The 21,684-nt window shown below is 32.7% G+C and overlaps 1 protein-coding gene across 3 annotated transcripts in view; it reads left to right on the top strand.

Moving 5' to 3' along the window:
• Positions 1-419: 419 nt before the first annotated feature.
• LOC106462624 (allatostatin-A receptor-like) overlaps positions 420-21,684 on the top strand; it is a 27,029-nt gene continuing 5,764 nt past the window's right edge. For 2 of the 3 annotated variants that reach the window (XM_022389940.1, XM_022389939.1), the window contains exon 1: positions 420-536. The gene's annotated coding sequence lies outside the window, so the exon portion shown is untranslated. The remainder of the gene's footprint in view (positions 537-21,684) is intronic. The other variant, XM_022389941.1, reaches the window with a different exon arrangement.

The following is a 21,684-nucleotide window of genomic DNA, read 5'->3' as shown; positions in this document are numbered from 1 at the left end:
TTAAATTGAAAATGATTTTAGAACAAATTACACGGTTACCGCTTTACAACAGAATGAAGATCAATGTCCGCAAGAAGAGGTTTATATATATATAATCTACAACTGATTGGCCAGTTTCTGTGTTCTAAGTGGTCATTGGTTATTAATCTGCTAGTAATATTTCTGACCGCCTCCTAGATGAATTAAATTGAAAATGATTTTAGAACAAATTACACGGTTACCGCTTTACAACAGAATGAAGATCAATGTCCGCAAGAAGAGGTTTATATATATATAATCTACAACTGATTGGCCAGTTTCTGTGTTCTAAGTGGTCATTGGTTATTAATCTGCTAGTAATATTTCTGACCGCCTCCTGCTTTCACGACCTGACGACATACATAGACGAGTCAGAGCCGGATGATTTGGAATAGCGATCGAAACAAAAGTGATGCGAGCGCCTCTTTCTCCATTCACTTGCGCTGCGGAATCCACTCCATCAACAAGTGAGCTTGCGACCTTCTCACAGCGGACAGACAAATAAAGAACCATAGTAGGTGAGTTTCGTTTTGTAACGTACCTTTCTTGTTAGTCGTTGAAAACAATAGTTATGCTATAAAACTGGCTCATTCTGTTACGAATAGAAATTGGAGTACTTATAAACTTTAGGTGTTTTCATCAACATGGCGATTACGCTTTAAATAGTTAACATTCACTTGCACATTCGCGCAAAATATATTGAGATTATACAAAAGAAAGCTATCTAACTGTAACCTGTCTCTTCAAACATTTACAGTAACTCAAAGTATACCAGGTGTAAGAAGGGAAGACTACGTATTAACATCTGAAAGACATATAAACATTGCTAGGAGTCAACCTTGGTGTTGTCAGAAACAAGTGTGCCAGATTTTATCCAAAGTCTCTAACAATTGAAAGATTACAAAAAATCAAACGTATCGCGAATTTAAGCTGTTTAGACACAAAAATGTTAGAGATAAATATTTCGCTGTGTTCTTTTTATCTCTAAATATATCATTTTAGATGTAAATCAGGTTTCGTTATTCCTGGTGGACAGAGTACAAATAGCCCATTGTGTAGCTTCGCGCTTAACGACAACTAAACCAAAACCATTTTTATTGTTTATAAATGAATTCCATTACTTTATTGGATAATTAATAAGAGCCCTATAACTATTTTCATGTCAAAATGAAATCATTGATTCAATATTTATTTATCACACCAGGAGGCTAGACAACACCATTTATATGTATATATGAGTGCAAACAAAAATTTATTAGCAATTGTTTAATGTACTTTTAGATAAATAAATGTAAAAGGTATTATATAGATTGAATACGTCATATTAAAATGATTATAAAGCCTCAACACGTCGTTACAGTCTATGTTGCGACTTCCAATCGTGATCTATCTGATGACCTAGAATAACCCTCCAGTGTAGTTTCCATTGCAAAATTCTCCTTCGTAAGATTTTCATGTCCGAAACACACCACCCCTCCCTTAACACCTTCCACAATCCATCTAATGTACGAAGAAGACGGTTTTCCAGCACCCATTCAAACAGTCTGATCGCGCAGAAATCCATGGGTGCTGCGTCAGACGTATTGACCGGTGTGTTTTCGTATGAAATAGCATAAATACCCGTTCATTCTCTAGCCACTTAGGATATGTTATGATTGAACTGAAAGTATGACTTGATGCCATACCCCGTTGTCTTCGTTTCCAGACGAAAATCCTTCCTGATTATGTTGCGTAATGTTTACTCGATACATGGACGGCTTTTGTCACTGATCTTGCATTTTTCTTACCACAGCCGCGGTAGGACTTCTTGCAAGTCTCTTTCTGGATTGTTCTGTTGACATAAATTCATCCATATTCCTTTGTCTTCCAACGCCATCAAGTGTAAAGATATCCCTGTCTTCGAAATTCTAAATCCACAAGTTGAACACATCTTTATGATTTAAGCATATGAATATTCTGCACCGGAAAGAATGTTACATACTCTTTTCCCCCAAACTATCAATTTACTATGGAATTACACTATCTAGGCAAATTTAATTCTGATAAATGCCGGTTCACCCCAGCTATATATCGGATGTGGTCGTCACAAGAGTAGTTGATTTGTATATTCAAAATCGTTTCAATAAAAACAAGCTCAATCATCTGTATTATTGTATAAACACATTATTCAGGACAGAATGGGTCATTTGCCTCTTCTTTTGTCTGAGTTATCTTAACATTCAAGTAAACAAATCTTACGGTCTATTTGGTTTCATTAGAAAGAAAGAAGAAAAACAGAAGATAATTGTTGACATAAATAACAAGTAAACATTTTTTTGGCTTATTTGAAGCACATTAAGAATATACTGATACAAATTTCTTGTAATATAATCCTAATTATTAATAATTAATAATTAAAATATGCCGATTATTTAGTATTTTTATAACAAACACCAGCACAATATACTTGATGGTTATACTTAATTATTAAAGGAATGTCTTATTTCTTACCTTTTTTCATATAAAAAAACTGATTAGCCTTCAATGGCTTAGCGGTAAGTCTGAAGGGTTATGACACTAAAAACCGGATTTCGATAACAATGGTGTAGCTTTGCGTTTAACAACAAACAAACAAAAGTACTGATCACGTTTTATTTTTTGCTGAAATTTTGCGATCTTTGCCAGTTACAAGTCAAGGATATGATTTCTTGAGATACTCTTTACATCTGTCACGAACCGTTACATACCAGTTTGGCTGAGGTTCATTCCTCATTCTTGCATCATAGAAAAAAAAACTACCGATAAAAGAAAAATAAACTGGGCGATGGGAAGTTGTTCGTTGAAAAAATTCATATTGTTCTTTTAAAATATAGAGATTTATTTTTATGTAGTCTAAAATGCTATGAATCTTACATTGTTTGTCTATTAGATTAAAATTTATATATTTGTGTATTTTCGATCTGAACAGGTGAGGTGGAGGGGGGGGCACAGACGATTGAGGGCGCCTTGTTTGCTTTGTTAATCGGAATCATTGAATACAAAACTGAAACAGAGACATTCCAAGGTAGTTATGTCTCTATTCCCCATTCAAAGGGGCACCTGCCCTTCCTATTTCTATATCCATTTCCGAATAGAAAGACAGCACCGCTCGACAGCATCCCTTCCTATGTGGCTACTCTTAAGCGAATAGCGGGATTGGCTGCCAAATGCAGGGTGATTCAAAAAATGTTTACAATTATATGGGTCCGTTGCAGACGATTACAAAGGAAACAGTGGTCGTTCAAGAACAGGAAGATCTCCTGCAACGTTTGAACACTTTCAGACATGTATATATATTTGTGGAGAGCAAGATGAGACTATGTGAAACGTAGGAAATAAACAATATAAACCCATACAAGTGTTAACATTTTTTTTAAATCAGCCCCTATATAACGTCCTACAGTTGGAAGTGTGGAACAAATGCAGAGGCAAACCAGTGCTCGAACCTAGGATCTTTCGATCTGCAACCCGACACACTAGCCACTAGGATACGCTTGGCTCGACGTTGTCATTGAAATAACGTACAGAAATTCCGTAAACGTTTGAATGATGTATAGATATTCTATATCAGAGACAAAAACAGTTAACTTAAACGGTATCTGTTGAATGTTAATGATGTCAAAAACTTCACTTAGTCCGTAATTATTATATCTTCTAGGAGAGAAATGAAAATAGCCTTACCTATAGATTGTAACTAGCATATCTTTTATGCATGAGATGAAACAGCTTTACAATTTTAAAATTATTAATTCTTCCGGGTCGGTTATGAAAAGTAAGTTTTAAACACGATGGGTTTACTAATGAACTTTAGGACTTAGGCCTATATAATTCAGTGAATAGTGTTCATGTGTCACATCTCGTTACCGAAAAAAATTCATATTCCACACTATAGGAAGGTGAATTATAAAAGTGATGGTCAACCTCACTATTCGATTACTGTAGCCCAAGAGTTGAGAGTTGGTGCTGTTGACTGGCTATTTTCCCTCTACTCTATCATTAAACAAACGAACGAATCGTCACAATAAGTCATAAAAAGGTTCTATCTTGATTTGTAACTTAGGTCATTCACTCCTTGATGAACCGGTTAATAAAAAAGGTATGTCTTGAAATTTACGGTTTCCTACCTTTTATCATATGTAACCTACAACAGTTTGTCATACATGATGTTAATGTAAAGTATTAAATTTAATGTATTCCAGCAGAAATATAAAATTATTCCTCTATCTTCTATCCTTTATCTTCATTCATATCTAAAGTAAGAAGACCATAACAATTTCATTTGATTTTCATCTAAAAATATGAATCCGTAGCTCATCGTTCAATCTTCCAATCAAAGTAGGAAGACCATGTTTGATTATTCTATAATTCAGAACTTTATCCTTTGTTCTTTCATGGGCATATTTAAATCATCCAGTTATCTTTTCTAATTTGCTTTCAATCGGAAGACCATATTCCAATTTATTTTGCTATCAGAAATAAAAAGGTTACACTACATATTTTCAGGTCTTGCTATGTGTCAGTTTAAAAAAGTATATATAATAATATATATGTATATGGGTTCTGATTCTTTTTTTTTTTCGCTAATTGTCGAAATAAATGGCTTTTACTTATATTTCTTAATACTATAAATATACACTATGTAGTTATTGGGCCTAGGATTCTTCTACAGTAGGTGTCTGTGACATGTTAGCGATAAATTAAACGATGAATAAACAGCAAACACTTTACTTGTTTTTAAATAATATATACCGATATATATATATATATATTCGGGACATATTAAACGTATGTATAATTAAGTGTTCACACTATAGAGAATATAAGCATATCGTAAACGTTATATCAGTATATGTATAGTTCTCCTCTTCTTGTCAAAAGTCCACTTAGGCCTGTTCAGTTACCTTAGAATCTCAGTTGACAAGCCGAACTATTTTCTCTAATACTATTGCAATATTAGTCTGGTGTGATTCACTTACGATTGACTGAAGATCCTATGTTATTTTTGTCCAAGTGCACTCTGGCTGATTCAATTACTTTAGAATTTCGCTTTGACGGAATAAATTTATTTTTTCTTATTTCCTTTTCCACTGTTAGTTTCACACTAATATATCAAACATTAGACCTATGTCAGTCGTTAGGCCTATCACTTTTACGTTACTTAACACCAACTATATTCTCTTTGCTTTTATCTGTCTAATACTGTCTGTCTGCTGCTTCCCGCTCGTCTCACGCTATTTACATAATCGTCTGGCCACTTTCTATATTCTCGACACGAATTAGTTATTAACAAAACCTTCTACAGTCGTCTGCTTTTAACTCTCATTATAACAACTTAAAAATAATAAAATATTCACTCACAAATATAAATTAATCACTAATATCTCAACCAAACTGTCTTTTATATCATGACACTATTAAACCAGAAACATGAGAAATCATTCATTTTTTCCATTCAAAATGAGGAGACGTATACGTCTTCCTTTTATCTTTCATGTGAATAACGAAGACAAAACTTAATTACTTTTTTCTACTCGAAATAGAATACTTTATTCTTGGATCTTTTAACTTAAGTGGAAAGCTCATTCTTCAGTCCTGGATCTTTCATCTTAAGCACTGTAGGCTATACTTCATTCTTGGATTTTTCATTTTAGATGGTGTAGGTCATACTTCATCATTGGATTTTTCACGTTAAGTGCTGTACGCCATACTTCATTCTTTGATTTTTTTCTTCTCAAATATTAGGGTTGTACTTTATTCTTGGATCTCTAATCTGAAGTGGTGAAAGTCATACTTTATTCTTGGATTTTTCTTCTTAAGTGGTGTAGGTCATACGTTATTCTCGGATTTTTCATCTTACGTGACTAAGACAATACTTCATTCTTCAATCTTTCATCTTAAATGGGAGAGAGATAATTCTTTATCTCTAGATTTCTATTTGAAGTGGTGAGATAGTACTTAGTCTTCTTAGGAAGCTACACTCCATTCTTTGATCTTCCATTGAAAAGGCAGAAAAATACTTTTATGCAATTGTTTTGAAGAATATTTGCATTTTGAAAACGTGATATTATTTCAACCTTTTAGAGATGTTATTTGAGAATTGTATTTACTTATTCCAACATGATTATAATTTCCATAATTATACAACTTAATATCATATTTAATCATAATCATTTTATTATTTGATCGGGAGTTTTATCTTTTATAAATTTCTATCTAAACAAAAGCAAATTTGTGGTGTGAATAATGAAAGCTTACAAAAAATATTTGCTGCATAAGTATTGCATAGAACAATATGGTTCTGAAGGATAAAATAACATTACTTTTCAAGTTCTTTGCTACTTATGTCACGAACATTTTTTTAATTCACGTGAGGACTCTAAAAATTACTTTCCAAACACCCTAGATTTTCAGAAATTTACAAAACGTTAGTTTTGTAATTGCCATCAAAATTATTTTTCTAATGATCTAAATGTTTACAATATTTACAATCAGTGATTATATCTATAACCAACTAAGGTGGTAAAAGCTATAAGAGAATGAAACTTCATTTTGTTGCATTTTAAAGTCGTAACATACAATGGTTAGTTATTTACATTACTATTTTATTTTATGATAAGTTTCAACGCAAGCCTCATATATCCTTGAGAGAATGTGACAAAGGAGCAACCATAAATATAGCTCAAAATCTTATTGTGTGATAATTTATTTGCGGTATCTCAAACGATAGTTCGATATAAAATATTTTGTTGGTCTTATTTGCAAACAACACAACAAATACATTTAAGTATCCCTAATAATCTTGCAAGTTTTTATGACCTATATTAGCGTACAGTTTTTTCTCAGATTATTAAATATTCACTTGTACTTCAATACTTCCTGCTTTGTGTATTCTTAAACATTGATTTTTCATCCTATACTTATGTTTATTAGAAATTCAAATAAATAATTAATGATGTAAATAAACTTATTTTAATAAAATAAGAATGACCACAGTATCCAATACCAACCATTTACCTTATCCTTTTAGGTAATAACATACTTATTCCTAAAATTGTTTTAGAAATTGTTAGTTAAAACTTATTTATCCACTGGGAAAAAAAAAGAGACTAAGTTTGACATTCATAGACTTGGCTGGAAATGGGTGGTTGTATTAACTACGTATGCTTTCAGTAGTTTATGTCGCAAATCTCTAAAAATCATGTGCTATTTTCCCAATAATTTCATTTGGTTTTAATCCTATCTGAAACTAGGCCAAATTATAAGGGAAATAATAAGTTGGGTTTTTAATCTTTTATCTAAAACTAGTTGCCAGATAGCTAGAACTTGAATATTAACAGAAAAAGAGGTGGCTTTAGAACAATGTATAACATCATTCTATTTTGTAAAGCGCTAGAGCTGTTCTGTATAACCTGATAACATAATTAGTGGAGACTGGTTTGTGAACGATTTTGCGCGTGCAAATTGGCCATTATAGTCACAAGAACCAGGAATGTGATAATACATATACCACTTCTGCTTTTTGATAAAGCCATAACAGTCATTGTGGACTAAAATTACTTTACTAGTTACACACGTAGCTCGTGGTGCATAAGGTAACAGCTAATTTCTCGCATCAGTGTTGGATGTTTTAGCGCACACTCCTCGCAAGTTTCAACCTAATGAGGGAAGAGAAGAACGTAAATGTCAATACACTTTGAAACTTCGCATACGTTCAAGATAAAACACTGATATAAATAACGTGACTTTGCATGCAACTCAGTACATCTTCGGATAAGAGTTTTAATAACTCTTGTTTAATAAAGTACATTTTACCTTTGAACGAAACTTCATTTATATAATGTCTGCCTTCAGTTTGAATACTTCATTTTAGAATAGTTTACTGTGACTAAGAGGGAGAATTATTATCTCAGTTTGCCAGTCTTGTGTTCCTATAGATAACGTTTAAAAATGTTCGGCTTTAGGTTATAGATTGCGACCAAATACTTCACAATGCCTGTCCGTGTTATGTCTCAATAATTCAATTCTACTTATGTCTACCTGAAACATGCAATATAAACAGATATGGAAAATAATCCTATTCCAGTGTTATCAGTTCTGTAACACTGGTCTTGATGTGCTAAATTTCAGTTCACTTAGAATTTCTGTTGTCGAATGATTACCGTGTCCTATGTTTACATAACATCTGAGAGATGGAATGTTTTATTTGAAATATCAGATGCATAAAACAACGGAGGGTTAGTTGAATGCGTTATATTAAAACGACTTGTAACATGTAACTCACCAATTCATGTGCCATCCACAGCCGACATAAAGTAGTGGTGAATAGGTATGTATCGGAACTATATTTTGACCTTGTTTGGCTTTATATACACTCAGATCTAAAGATTTGTTCAGATCAGGGACTTAAAATTTCCAAGACAGAGATACAGTTGTATTTAATGGCATTGGAAAACAAAAGAAAATGGATCAACTTGTGGTACCACGACCATCCAGAAGGAGACCTGCGACAATTTGGCTTCAGTTATGTAAACAAAGTGCGATGTCTTGTAACAGGTGAGAATATCACAAACAATGGTATACGACAACAGCCGTCCACCGGCTCTGGAAAACATTACCAAATATAATTGTTATGATGTGAGCACCTTTTACAAGCTGACGAAGCTTGATTATAATTAATTATACTTATCATAACACACTGATATTAGAATTTCGTTCAATACAAAACACGTCAAGCCTGCTGGAACACAACAAACACAGCAATGTATATGGCGAACGTAGCAGGGTTGGAATACTATTATTATACACTATTCTAGTTTTGAAAATCCCTAAAGAATGCAATATTAAAAATATAATAGGCCCATTACTAATATCGTATGAGAAGTATAATTAATTATAATTATGCTTCAGAAGCTTGAAAAAAAAAGGCGTTCACATCTTAACAATTGTTGTTGTAACAAATGGCTTATATAAATAGTGTTTTTTTTTGTCCCAGCTGGTCTGATGGGCTCTGAATTTAGCGAAAAGCGTCGTCGGCAATGGATATAGCGAATGTACTGTGGATAGAATACTATTATTATACAGTTTTCTAATTCTTGAAGATCCTGAAGGGACTAGTTAAAGAATGCAGTGTTGAAAAAGTTATATAGGCTTAATGACAAGTATAATTAATTATACAGCATAATCAAGAAGAATTTCCATCTGGAAGCGAGACCAACAAGGTATGGGTTAACCAGCTGGAAGCGAGACCAACAAGGTATGGGTTAACCAGACAGAAGCGAGACCAACAAGGTATGGGTTAACCAAGATAAAGCTTCCTGTCATTTCCCGTTCAACCGTTGCATCCTTCAAGCAGCAAGAGAACGAAACGGGTATTCATGCTATTTCGAATGCAGTGCCTATGGATTTCTGTGTGGTTGGTTTGTTGAAATAAACGCCGGTAAACCATCGTCCTTGTATATTAGATGGATTACAGAAAGCCTGCAGGAAGGATTGTAGCGGTTTGAACATTAAATCCTTACGACGAAACTTTTTGCAATAGAAATTACGCTGCAGGAATATTGTTAATATGTACGATCATCAGATAGAGCATGATCGAACGTAACAACATGGACTGCAATGATGGTTGATGAATTTGATAATCATTTTAATATAATGTTCTGAAACTCTTTAATCCTCGGCTGTGTGTATCAAACTAGATTACAATTACTTAAATCCAGCGCATGTAAGATAACTCTTGACAGTATTAACAATTTAATTGTATAATACGGAGATTCAGTAAAATAATTTTCTATTGTTAAACACCTTAAAAAGTCTTCAAACATTTCAGTCAGGCCACAAATATTTGTTGCTACAGTGTTACAGAAAAATAATGCTAAAGTTTAGAAGCAAATTTTATGCAGAGTGAATTGACTTCTGTTTTACAGTTTTTTTCACTGGAAGACAACAAAAAGTATTTGTCAATTCAGGTGAAATATTTAAAGCTTTTGTCATAGAAAGAATTATTTGAAAGATCTGTAACAGAGAAAATCCTTGTTAAATATGTCTAGCGATAACGTTGATGTATAATTAGTACTTTAGTACATGTTGTGTAAAGATTCGCTAACTTAGCATGGTCAGTAGTTTCGTTTATCTATATTACGTATCTACATATGTTGTAATGATTAACTTTAAGTTAGTAAGTTTGAAATGTGCCACATAAATCGTTACATGCGTTGCAAGGATTCATTACTCAATAAATTTCATATACACTATTACACTGTTGTGTATTTTAAGCATTCATAGTTAAATATAGTTAGAGAATTTGGTATATGCAACTTAGATTGCTACATGTGTATTAAATGTTCTTTGTTAGATATGTATATGATATGTGCGGATTATATTGTACGTGTGTTTTAAGAGTTTATTTTCAAATATAAATAGCGAATTTGGTATATGTGAACTAGCCTCTGACATGTGTTTCAGATAATGAGCTTGATCAACTTGTTAAACTAAGTATTTGATGACTCAAGTTTTATTGTGTTCTTGTTAAACTAGGTATATGATGAGTCCAGGGTTACTGTGTTGTGAGGAATATTGGTACTTAGATGTGTTACTGAACACTAGAATGAATCACAAGCTGTGTTTTTGATCTCTAAATATTTGTTTACATGTCTTATAAGTAGATGCTTTATAAAATAAAGCCAAATTTGACTTTTTCAGATGTCATGCTATAACTTATATAAATGTATAGTTTAAAATTCCTGAAATAGATCGTTAGCTAAGAATCATGCCAAAAATTTAGAGAAACATAAACAAAAATAAAAACTTTAATAAAAATAACAAATATTAATAATACTTAAAATACTATGTCAGAAATAATCTACAATGAAATAAGCAAAACAAAGAGTTTGCTTGTTTTAGAGGAAAGCCATAATGAGCTGTCTGCTATGTCCACAACGGGGAATCAAACCCCGTATTTTAACGTTGTAAGTCCGTAAACTTGCGCTGACACACTGAATGACCGAAACGAAGAGAAAGAAATAGAAAGAATAAATAAAGAAAGTCTTAATGTAGAGACTTTTACCGAAAGAAGAAGGTGAACCCAATATATATAAAAAGGAGTTAAAGCAGAATTTAAAAGATTACATAAGTGTGTAGGCTTTAGATTGGAAACTAAATGTTCTATAATACAGATTTCTATGAAACTTGTTTGTTTGTTTAAAGTTAAGCACAAAGCTACACAATGGGCTATCTGTGCTCTGCCCACCACGGGTATCGAAACCCGGATTCTAGCGTTGTAAGTCCGCAGACATACCGCTGTGCCACTGGGTGGGGGGCGTTCTATGAAACTACCCTGACCGATTAGAACGCATAACATGTTGGAGGAATATATTCAATATTAAAAGCCTGACAATGTAAAACCTAATGGATATAAGTTATTTCACTTCGTTTAGTACGAACAGCTATACCCAGAAATCATACACTGGCAATATCCACAAGGGAGCGATCCTATATTTCTCTTTGGTATAATTTTTTAGAAAAACATATGTGAGAATAATTCATCATCTAGATTTGTAGAACGACGATAATGAATGAAAAGTAACGTATCAAGGTTTCATTCAAAGAAGAATTAGCCATTAGTAGATTAGGGGCATTTGTAGTAAGAAATTTACCTTTCTCGGTACCCATAGCATATGCAGTTGATAACATTGATCTCTTATTATCTGATACATTGTCTTGACGGTTAGAATTAATTTGTTCTGGTAGTAATTATTATTTAATGCTCCACAAAGTTATCTGTACTGGTTAAGAATTTATGTGACTTTGATCATTTTGTTTTAATCTTAATGCATTTATTTTTTTACTAGCCGCGACTCGCAGAACATTTGCAGTAGTTTTCATGCCTTTATTTAATAAAATTATACGTATGTAGCTTTATTTAATAAAACTACATGTATTTAACTTTGTTTACTAAAACCACATGTAAAGTAAACAATAAAGTAATATCATGGTATTTATATTAGTGTACAGATTATGAAACAGTTATGAGCGTTCAGTGTATGACACAGTTTTTCGAGTTGAAACAAAAAACTCACAAAACGAAAAATAAAACCCGTAGTAAAGAAAAAAGGTAGCTTAAAGGTGTTTATAGCAGTTTATAAAACAAACAGAAGCTAAATCATTGCGAAGTAAAGTAAATGCAAAGTTGCAATTAAGGCAAACGTAGCTGAATATGTAGAAACGTCTGAATACGTGTTCACAAAGTGATAAGCATATGGTAATGAACAAACTGCACATGCATATTTTAGACCTTTTGGTGCGAGCCATATCTGAAAACCAATTTAAGGTACTTCAAATTACATTGTGTGGGTTCTTTTTTAAGTGAAACTTTAGGCAAAGTAGACATAGTAGGTTTGAAAACTTTATGGACTGCAGTATAGAAGCCGAAGCGTTGTTCCATTTTCATTCAACAGACATTTGTAGCCCACTACAGTTCTCAAACTTACTGTGTAAGTTATATCATTTTTTCACACAAGAAGATGATTTTGATGTATCTTACAACCCCGTTTTATACCTTTAAGATGATTTTGATGTATTTTACAACCCCGTTTTATACCTTTAAGATGATTTTGATGTATCTTACAACCCCGTTTTATACCTTTAAGATGATTTTGATGTATTTTACAACCCCGTTTTATACCTTTAAGATGATTTTGATGTATCTTACAACCCCGTTTTATACCTTTAAGATGATTTTGATGTATTTTACAACCCCGTTTTATACCTTTAAGATGATTTTGATGTATTTTACAACCCCGTTTTATACCTTTAAGCAGATATTGTTTTCTTTTCATTTGCCATGATTTCTGATATACTTTTTTTCAGTTTTCTGAAACAACTGCTGAAATTATTTGCAACGTTTCTTTTTTATCAGTTTTACTATCTTTCAAAATATGTGTTTTTCTGATTGTGAAATACCACCCTCAGCCCAGATTTTAAAATCTTCCGCCCTTAAACTGAATGAGACTTTGCTCATCTTAAAGTACATCACCTTGTTTCTTGAAAATCGAATCGACTTCTCTTTCCATACAAAATACAAATTGTAAGTAGTTTTAATGTTGATTTAAGAAGTGTTTAGTGTAATTTTCACCTTCACCTTAGTTTTTTTGGTTCCTGATTTATATAAAGATAAAATTCTATAACTTGAGTTACTACTTCGACACAAATATGTCTCTCTGGATTTGAATAACATATACTAGATATGTCTGTTAACTTATCAGTTTTTCTTGAATCTTTATATAAACTAAACGATATAATTAAATAGATAACAAGATGTATGCTATCAGAGCTACAAAAATTGATGTTAATTTATCTAATATAGAGTTACATCCTGACTAAAAAACAAGTCGTTATTATTATTAGCATTTATTATTATGGACTCATTATTACAAATTTCCGTGTATTCGTAGTAGCATTTACATTTATGAAAAATCTCGAACTACAGCGATTTATTTTTTACCTAAAATACATAACCTTAATCTTCTGCTTGTATGAGTTGCCGCTTTGTGGAGTTTTGTTACATCAAGTTAGTTTTCTCATTAACTCATACTTAACATATTTCTGTCGTTTCCTCGTACGTCTACGTGATATCCAATATCCTTCATTGGAAAATACTGTCTCAGTTACCATTGATATTGTTTCTTTCCATTAAACCATCCCCTGGTAACAATGTGTTTATGGTTTTAATGTGTCTTGGAATTTAATTACTTTGATTTTGATGATAATTTCCATCATCAAATTAAAGATACAAGTATGGGCATTAAAATGGCTTCTAGTTACGATGACCTGTTTGTGGATAATTTTGAAACCACTTTTATAGGCCCGTTTTAAATTATATTTCCCTCCATTATTTGGACACATAGTTTAAAAAACTTCGATTAAGTGATAATAAGATGAGTAATTTTCTTATCTTTGTTTTCACAGCAAGTCTGTTGATTTTCTTGATTTGACTGTCAAAACGCAGAAGACTGTTTTAGTTGCTTCATTTTATAGAAAAAACACCGATCAACGACAGGATCTACACTTTTATCACCACAGGTTATTATAACGTAAAAGCTAATCGTGCCATTAACCACAAAATTCGAGATAATACACTAAATAAGAACAAATCAGTTGTCTCGGCTACATACTTACAGGCACAGAAGGACTTAAACAGCTTAATTCAAGCAACTTCAACCTACTTTTGAAAAACATTAGTGCATTAGTGATAGATCAAGCATAGATTGATTAGTTTATTATGTTAGCTATAGATAAGGACTAGTTACTCTAGTATATTAGTGACAGATTAGGAACAGTTTAACTCATTATATTAATGACAGATCAGGGGTAGATTAGTTTATTATCAAGGGCGGATACTGGCCCGGCGCGCAAGGCGCCCCCCCACCCCCGTTTTGAAAATGAATCAAAATAATTGCAAAAAATTGGATCTTTTAGGAGGGAAGAATGTAGTGAAATTTCATATTAAATTCAAAAAATAAAAAAGCAATAACAACAATATCTAGCAAACATTATAACAAATCTAAATAACACATTTTACTCCTACCAGGGAAGTCCCGAAAACTCTTCGTTTATGTTCAGAATCATCGCGCCTCCCCGTTTTCAAAATCCTGGATCCGCCACTGATTATATTAGTGACAGATCAGGGATACTCCCAGTGGCACAGCGAAATGTCCGCGGACTTAAAACTCTAGAAACCGGGTTTCAATACCCGTGGTGGCCAGAGCACAGATAGCTCATTATATAGCATTGTGCTTAACTACAAACAAACAGACAGATGAGGGGTAGATTAGTTTATTATATTAGTGACAATTCAGAGGTAGATTACCTTATTATATTAGTGACAATTCAGAGGTAGATTAGCTTATTATATTAGTGACAATTCAGAGGTAGATTAGCTTATTATATTAGTGACAATTCAGAGGAAGATTAGCTTATTATATTAGTGACAATTCAGAGGTAGATTATTTTATTATATTAGTGACAAACCAAAAGTACAAAAGAAATAAACGATCACACGCATCTTAATTTTGGTTTGTTTGTTTGTAATTAAGCACAAAGCTACACAAGGGCTATCTGTGCTCTGCCCAACACGGGTGTAGAAACCCGGTTTCTAGCGTTGTAAATCCGCAGACATACCGCTGTGCCACTGGGGGGCACGAATTAATGTTTAAAATAGTTTTACATAGTTATTTTACGATATTGTCTTAACAGTACAAAGAAATACTAAAAGGAAAAACTTTATCGTATTTCTTTAGTGCCGTAGAATTGTCGAGTTTAAATACCCAAAGTTAAATTTCTCTTTATCTCCCTTTTAAACACATATTTATTCCTAGTCCCAGTAACTAAAGCCTAGAAGCCTGGATAATTTTCACATTCCTACAGCGCATGCTCTACTTTACTGTAACTCTTTCTTTTTCTTTGTAACTAGTGTTGTTTCATTAATCCTCTTTATTATTTTTTTGTAACGCATTAGTGCCGATAATTGTGATCGTGAATATTTCTTTTCTGTTCATGTTTTACTGTAATGTATGTTTATTTTCGACCTATTATGTTGAAGTAATTATTATTCTTTTTAATAATTATTTTTCTTAATTATATTTTTATAATTGTTGGTATGGGTTATAACGAGATATTTAAAAAAATCAAACTACAATATCACGTAAATTATAATAGTTTCTGAATTAATTGGACCGGAAGTGACGTATTGGTTTGCGTACACAGGTTCTGAATCAGAGGATTAACAGTTCACATCCTGTTGTCATTTTGGAGCCGTGGGTATGCTATACGAGTGACGATCAAATCCAACTATTCGATTAAACAAACGTATCTCAAGAGTTGACGCCAGGTGCTGTTTACCAGCTGCCTTCCCTCTAGTCTATCAGTTCAAAATTCGGAAAGACGATAGATAGATGGTAATCTCAACGGGCATCATCACGTTTCAAATATATCAAGATCAGCTCTTTCAAACACATCGGAGATTATCATGCTTCAAGATATCAAAATCAGCTCTTTGAAACGCAACGGACATTATCACGCTTCAAAATATCAAAATTGACTCTTTCAAAGGCGACGAATATTATCACGATTCAAATTATCAAAATCGTCGCTTTCAAGTACAACGGACATTATCACGCTTCAAAATATCACAATAGGCTATTTCAAACACAACAGATATAATCACGTTTAAAAATATCAAAATATGCTCTTTCAAACGCAGCGGACACCATCACGCTTCAAAATATCACAATCGGCTCCTTCAAACACAGTTGACATTATCACGCTTCAAAATATCAAGATCATCTCAAGCTGCGTTTCAAAGAGATGATTTTGGTATTTTGAGCGTGATAAGGTAAACTGTGTTTGAAGGAGCCGATTTTGATATTTTGAAGCGTGATAGTGCTTTTTTTGCGTTTGAAAGAGACGATTTCAATATTTGTAAACTGCGTTTCAAAAACAAATATCAAAATCGTCTCTTTCAAACGCAAAAAAAGCACTATCACGCTTCAAAATATCAAAATCGGCTCCTTCAAACACAGTTGACATTATCACGCTCAAAATACCAAAATCATCTCTTTGAAACGCAGCTTACAAATATCAAAATCGTCTCTTTCAAAAGCAAAGAGCACTATCACGCTTCAAAATATCAGGAATCGGCTCTTTCAAGTCCAACGAACATTATCACGTTTCAAAATATCAAAATATGCTTCTTCATACGCAGCGGACATTATCACGCTTCAAGCTATCAAAATAGTTTCTTTATTTTCCACACATTTTCCAAAAATTCGGAAATACAATCGTACCTACTTTGAATTACTCATACAATTCCAAACGATCCTAAAAGATAAAACTGGTAAATCACAATTGTCGTCAATAAGCGAGACTTGTGAAGATTAATGGCCTAAGCTTACCAATATATGGGCCCGGCATGGCCAGGTGGTTAGGGCACTCGACTCGCAATCTGAGGGTCGCGGGTTCGAATTCCCGTCCCACCAAACATGCTCGCCCTTTCAGCCGTGGGGGCGTTATAATGTGACGGTCAATTCCACTATTCGTTGGTAAAAGAGTAGCCCAAGAGTTGGCGGTGGGTGGTAATGACTAGCAGCCTTCCCTCTAGTCTTACAGTGCTAAATTAGGGACGGCTAGCACAGATATCCCTCGTGTAGCTTTGCGCGAAATTCAAAAACAAACAAACAATACAAATATATGATTTCTGATTGGGCAATAAAATGATTGCATTGCGTAACGCTAAAACAGAAAATTTCAGTAACTTCATTTTTTATTGACAAAATACGGGTTTCTTGTAAGAAAACCGTATAGATTGTACCTCAGCTGCATGTTTTTTTTTAACTATACGTCGCTCCCAGTTAAACGTAAGCCCAAAATTAGAATTTTCAGTCAGGCTAAGTAAATGTGTAATTTTTTTTAAAAAATAAAATGCGTTTACTAACAGTTTTTTATGGTTTATATCTCTCAATCCGGCGAGTCAAGATCTCCGATGGCTAAATGCTCTTGTGCATTATGTATTGGACCAGCTTGGGCATTATATAACATGAGGCATAATATTGTGTATAGTAACTTATACGAAAAATATTGTATTGCTTGAAGTATTATAACGGTTAAAATCATTAATATACATATTCTAAGTGTCAGAATCATCAACAAATATGATAATAGTTAAACATACAATCAAAATTTTATTAGTTATAATATTTGACAAATATCTTTATGGAAGAAACAATTTTTGACAGTAAAATACCGCAAATATACATTGTTTAGAATAGTACACAAACCTTAGTAAAAATGTGAAAACGCTTTGAGAAAATGAAACAAATGGTGCAGTTGAAAAACAAATTAAAAGTTTTGAAACGTATTTTGATCTTTTATAACATTAAAAACAGATAAATATACCATGATCATTCCTGATATCATACTTTTGTATCTATATAATAATAGAATAGGTATTAATAGTTCATTTAAAAAAAGATACCCATGAAAATAAAAATGAATACTTCAATAAAATGAACGAAATATGTTAAAGAACCTGAAATGTTTTAATTTGGTGATTTATTTGCTTATAACTTGTGTTTTTACAATTACAACTCATATTTTTTTCACACACCTCCACATAAGCATTTCCTTACAGAAACAAACGCTATTGTGAATTAAGTTCACGTTCTGAACGAACCTTATTCAACTTTTATAAAGCGTTTTACCGACGCCAGCACAGATGTATTCAGATATTTATAACTTTGGTGGTTCTGCAATGTTATACCAAATAGCGTTGATGGTTCTAGAGTGTTATAGTAGATAACTTTGATGGTTTTGCAGTGTTAAAGAAATAACGCTGATGGTTGTGTTGTATTATTGTAAAATAACGTTGATGGTTCTGCAGTGTTGTTGTAAATAACGTTAATGTTTCTATAGTATTATAATAAATAACATTAATAGTTCTCCAGTGTTATAGCAAATAACGTTAATAGTTCTACAGTGTTATAATAAATACGGTTAATAGTTCCGCATTATTATAGCAGATAACGTTGATGGTTCTGTAGTATTATAGTAAATACGATAAGAATTCTACAATGTTTTAGTAAATATCTTTGATGATTCTGGTGTGTTAATGTAAAATAATGTTAATAGTTCTACAGTGTTAACGAAATAATGCAGATGTTTCTCTAGTATTACAGTAAATAACGTTAATGTTTCTGCAGTATTATATTGAATAACACTGGTGGTTCAACAGTGTTATAGTAAATAACGTCGATGGCTCTACAGTGTTATAGCAAGTAACGATGATGGTCCTGCAGTGTTATAATAAATAATGTTAATAGTTCTACAGTGTTATAGCAAATAACGTTAATAGTTGTACAGTGTTATAGCAACTAACGTTGATAGTTCTGCAGTGTTATAATAAATACGGTTACTAGTTCTACAGTGTTATAGCAAATAACGTTGACGGTTTTGCAGTGTTATAGTAAATAACGTTGATGGTTCTATAGGGTTATAATAAATAACGTTAATAGTTCTACAGTGTGATAGCAAGTAACGTTAATAGTTCTACAATGCTATAGCAAATAACGCTGATAATTCTGCATTGTTATAATAAATACTGTTAATAGTTCTACAGTGTTATAGCAAATAACGTTGATGGTTCTACAGTGTTATAGCAAGTAACGTTGATGTTTCTGCAGTGTAATGATACATAACGTTAATAGTTCTACAGTGTGATAGCAAATAGTGTTAATAGTCCTACAGTGTTATGGCAAATAACGTTGATGGCTCTGTAGTGTTATAATAAATAACGTTAATAGTCCTACAGCGTCATAGCAAATAACGTTGATAGTTCTGCAGTGTTGTAATAAATAACGTTGATAGTTCTGCAGTGTTATAATAAATACCGTTAATAGTCCTACAATGTTATAGCTAATAACGTTGATGGTTCTGCAGTGTTATAGTAAATAACATTAATAGTTCTACAGTGTTATAACAATTGTTCACTCATTTATTCCTGGAACTCTCTTAGATAACACTTGTGATTATTGTGTTAAATATTTGTGATTATCATGCTTTATTGTTGCTCAGTTTCTATAAGAAACAGATTGTTACTTCTTACATTGTTCTGTGTCTCCTATATCTTTAGTTTTGTAGCTTTAGTTTGTACGCTATCATTATTGTCAAGATAGCTATGTTGAAGCTTCAGCTGTTTAATGCAGCTGCGAATTAACACAGAAGTTTTAAAATCTTTGTATTAACTAAGGATTTTTTTTTCCTTTCATCCTCTAAGAACAGAAACGTCCGTCTTATGAGTACCTCTTATTATTAATTAAATGCAACGGATGCATGATTTATTCACGCTCTTGTGTTAAGAACTGCATTAAATGAATGCTTTGTACTTCTTAATTAGGTTTCCAAACACTATACTTGTCGCTTGTTTTTGTGTTTCGTAATTAAAGCGTACAGAAAAATCTTTTTTATCATATATTCATATAAGCATATTTTTGAAGAAAGAAAATGTTCATTATTTTTTAAACGGCAGAGAAACATAATCTGTCAGATTATTCGAAAACTACTCTAAAGAATCACGTGGAAACCATTTAAAACTTATATATGGTAAAGTAAAATTGCTTTTTTTCTTGTCAATTACCTTGAAAAGTTTGAATTATTTGTTTTTATATTGTTACTTGAAGAATCACGTGGAACTATTTAAAACGCCCCCTGTGGCACAGCGGTATGTCTGCGGATTTGCAAACGCTAGAATACGGGTTTCGATACCTGTGGTGGGCAGAGCACAGCTAGCCCACTGTGTAGCTTTGTGCTTAATTCCAAATAAACGAAACCATTTAAAACTTATATATGATAAAATAAAATTGTTTTTTTTGTGAATTACCTTAAAAAGTTTGAATTGGTTGTTTTATATTGTTCCTTGAATTTTTCGTACAAAGCTACTTAAGGTAATTCGTACTAGTCGTCGCTAACTTAAAATAGTAGACTAGAGATACAGCAGATAGTCAACACTACGCACCATCAATCCTTGGGTTTCTCTTCACCAACAAATAATAGAATTGACCGCAACATTATAATGCCACATAGCTGAAAGGGTGAGCTTGTTCGGTGGCAGGTTTCGATCTCGCGACCTGCACATTGCGAGTTGATCACCCTAACCACCAGCCCAATAGGTGCAATAATTCCGTCTCTTTAAATATGAACGGTTCGTACAAGCTAGTACCTCAAAGACTGCGCAATAATAAAGTTTAAAATCAATATCTAGCGTTTATCTACAAGTCTGACTGAAAAACATTTTATATATTACATTTTAAGACATTCTTCTTTTTGACTTTTGTCTGATATGACGCAAAAGTAGATTCTATAGTAAAAAGTACACAATTATATCACCCATAGATACCGTAGAAAGTCCACAACATATGTTATCCAGTCGTGCACAACAAAATATCTGAGTTTATGTAAAACCAATGATGTTTAGAAGTTAATAAGCGAAGCTAGGTATATAAATGTAGATGTCCACGGACTTAAATGAAAAATAATGATTTTTACTTTAAAAGTCACATCATTTTGCCTAAAACGTAATTTTTACTATTTTACAAAATTTCACCAATTGAAAACGAAAAATAATTTTTCCGTAATCTTACTTTGTTCGGAATATTGTATGAAGCACATTATTCACGAAGCTGTGAAATCATTGTAAAACAAACTTCGAATGACATTAGAATCACGTTGATCGTTGTATATGTTTATTGACTACCGGTGGGACAGCGGTAAGTCTTCGGATTTACAACGCTAAAATCAGGGGTTCGATTCCCCTCGGTGGACATAGCAGATAGCCAGATGTGGCTTTGTTTTAAGAAAACACACAGGCATGTGTTTATTTCTTCGACTTTTTATTAGTTCAATCTAAATAGCCTGATATATTTCTTCAATACTAAGATATTAGGTGTGAGTTTTCATAAAAGAAGCCTCTTTAATACCCTTCTTCTCCTGACGACACGACATTTTTACTGTATCATTACTTTTTATAAGCATGTAACTACTCTAAATCTCAACTAATAATAAACTCTCTCTCATCAGACCCGGCATGGCCAGATGGTTAGGGCG

The sequence above is a fragment of the Limulus polyphemus genome, unplaced genomic scaffold (assembly GCF_000517525.1).
Source record: "Limulus polyphemus unplaced genomic scaffold, Limulus_polyphemus-2.1.2 Scaffold1212, whole genome shotgun sequence".
Lineage (NCBI taxonomy): Eukaryota > Metazoa > Arthropoda > Merostomata > Xiphosura > Limulidae > Limulus > Limulus polyphemus.
Note: the sequence above shows the minus strand (reverse complement) of the source record. Positions and strands in the feature narration are given on the sequence as shown.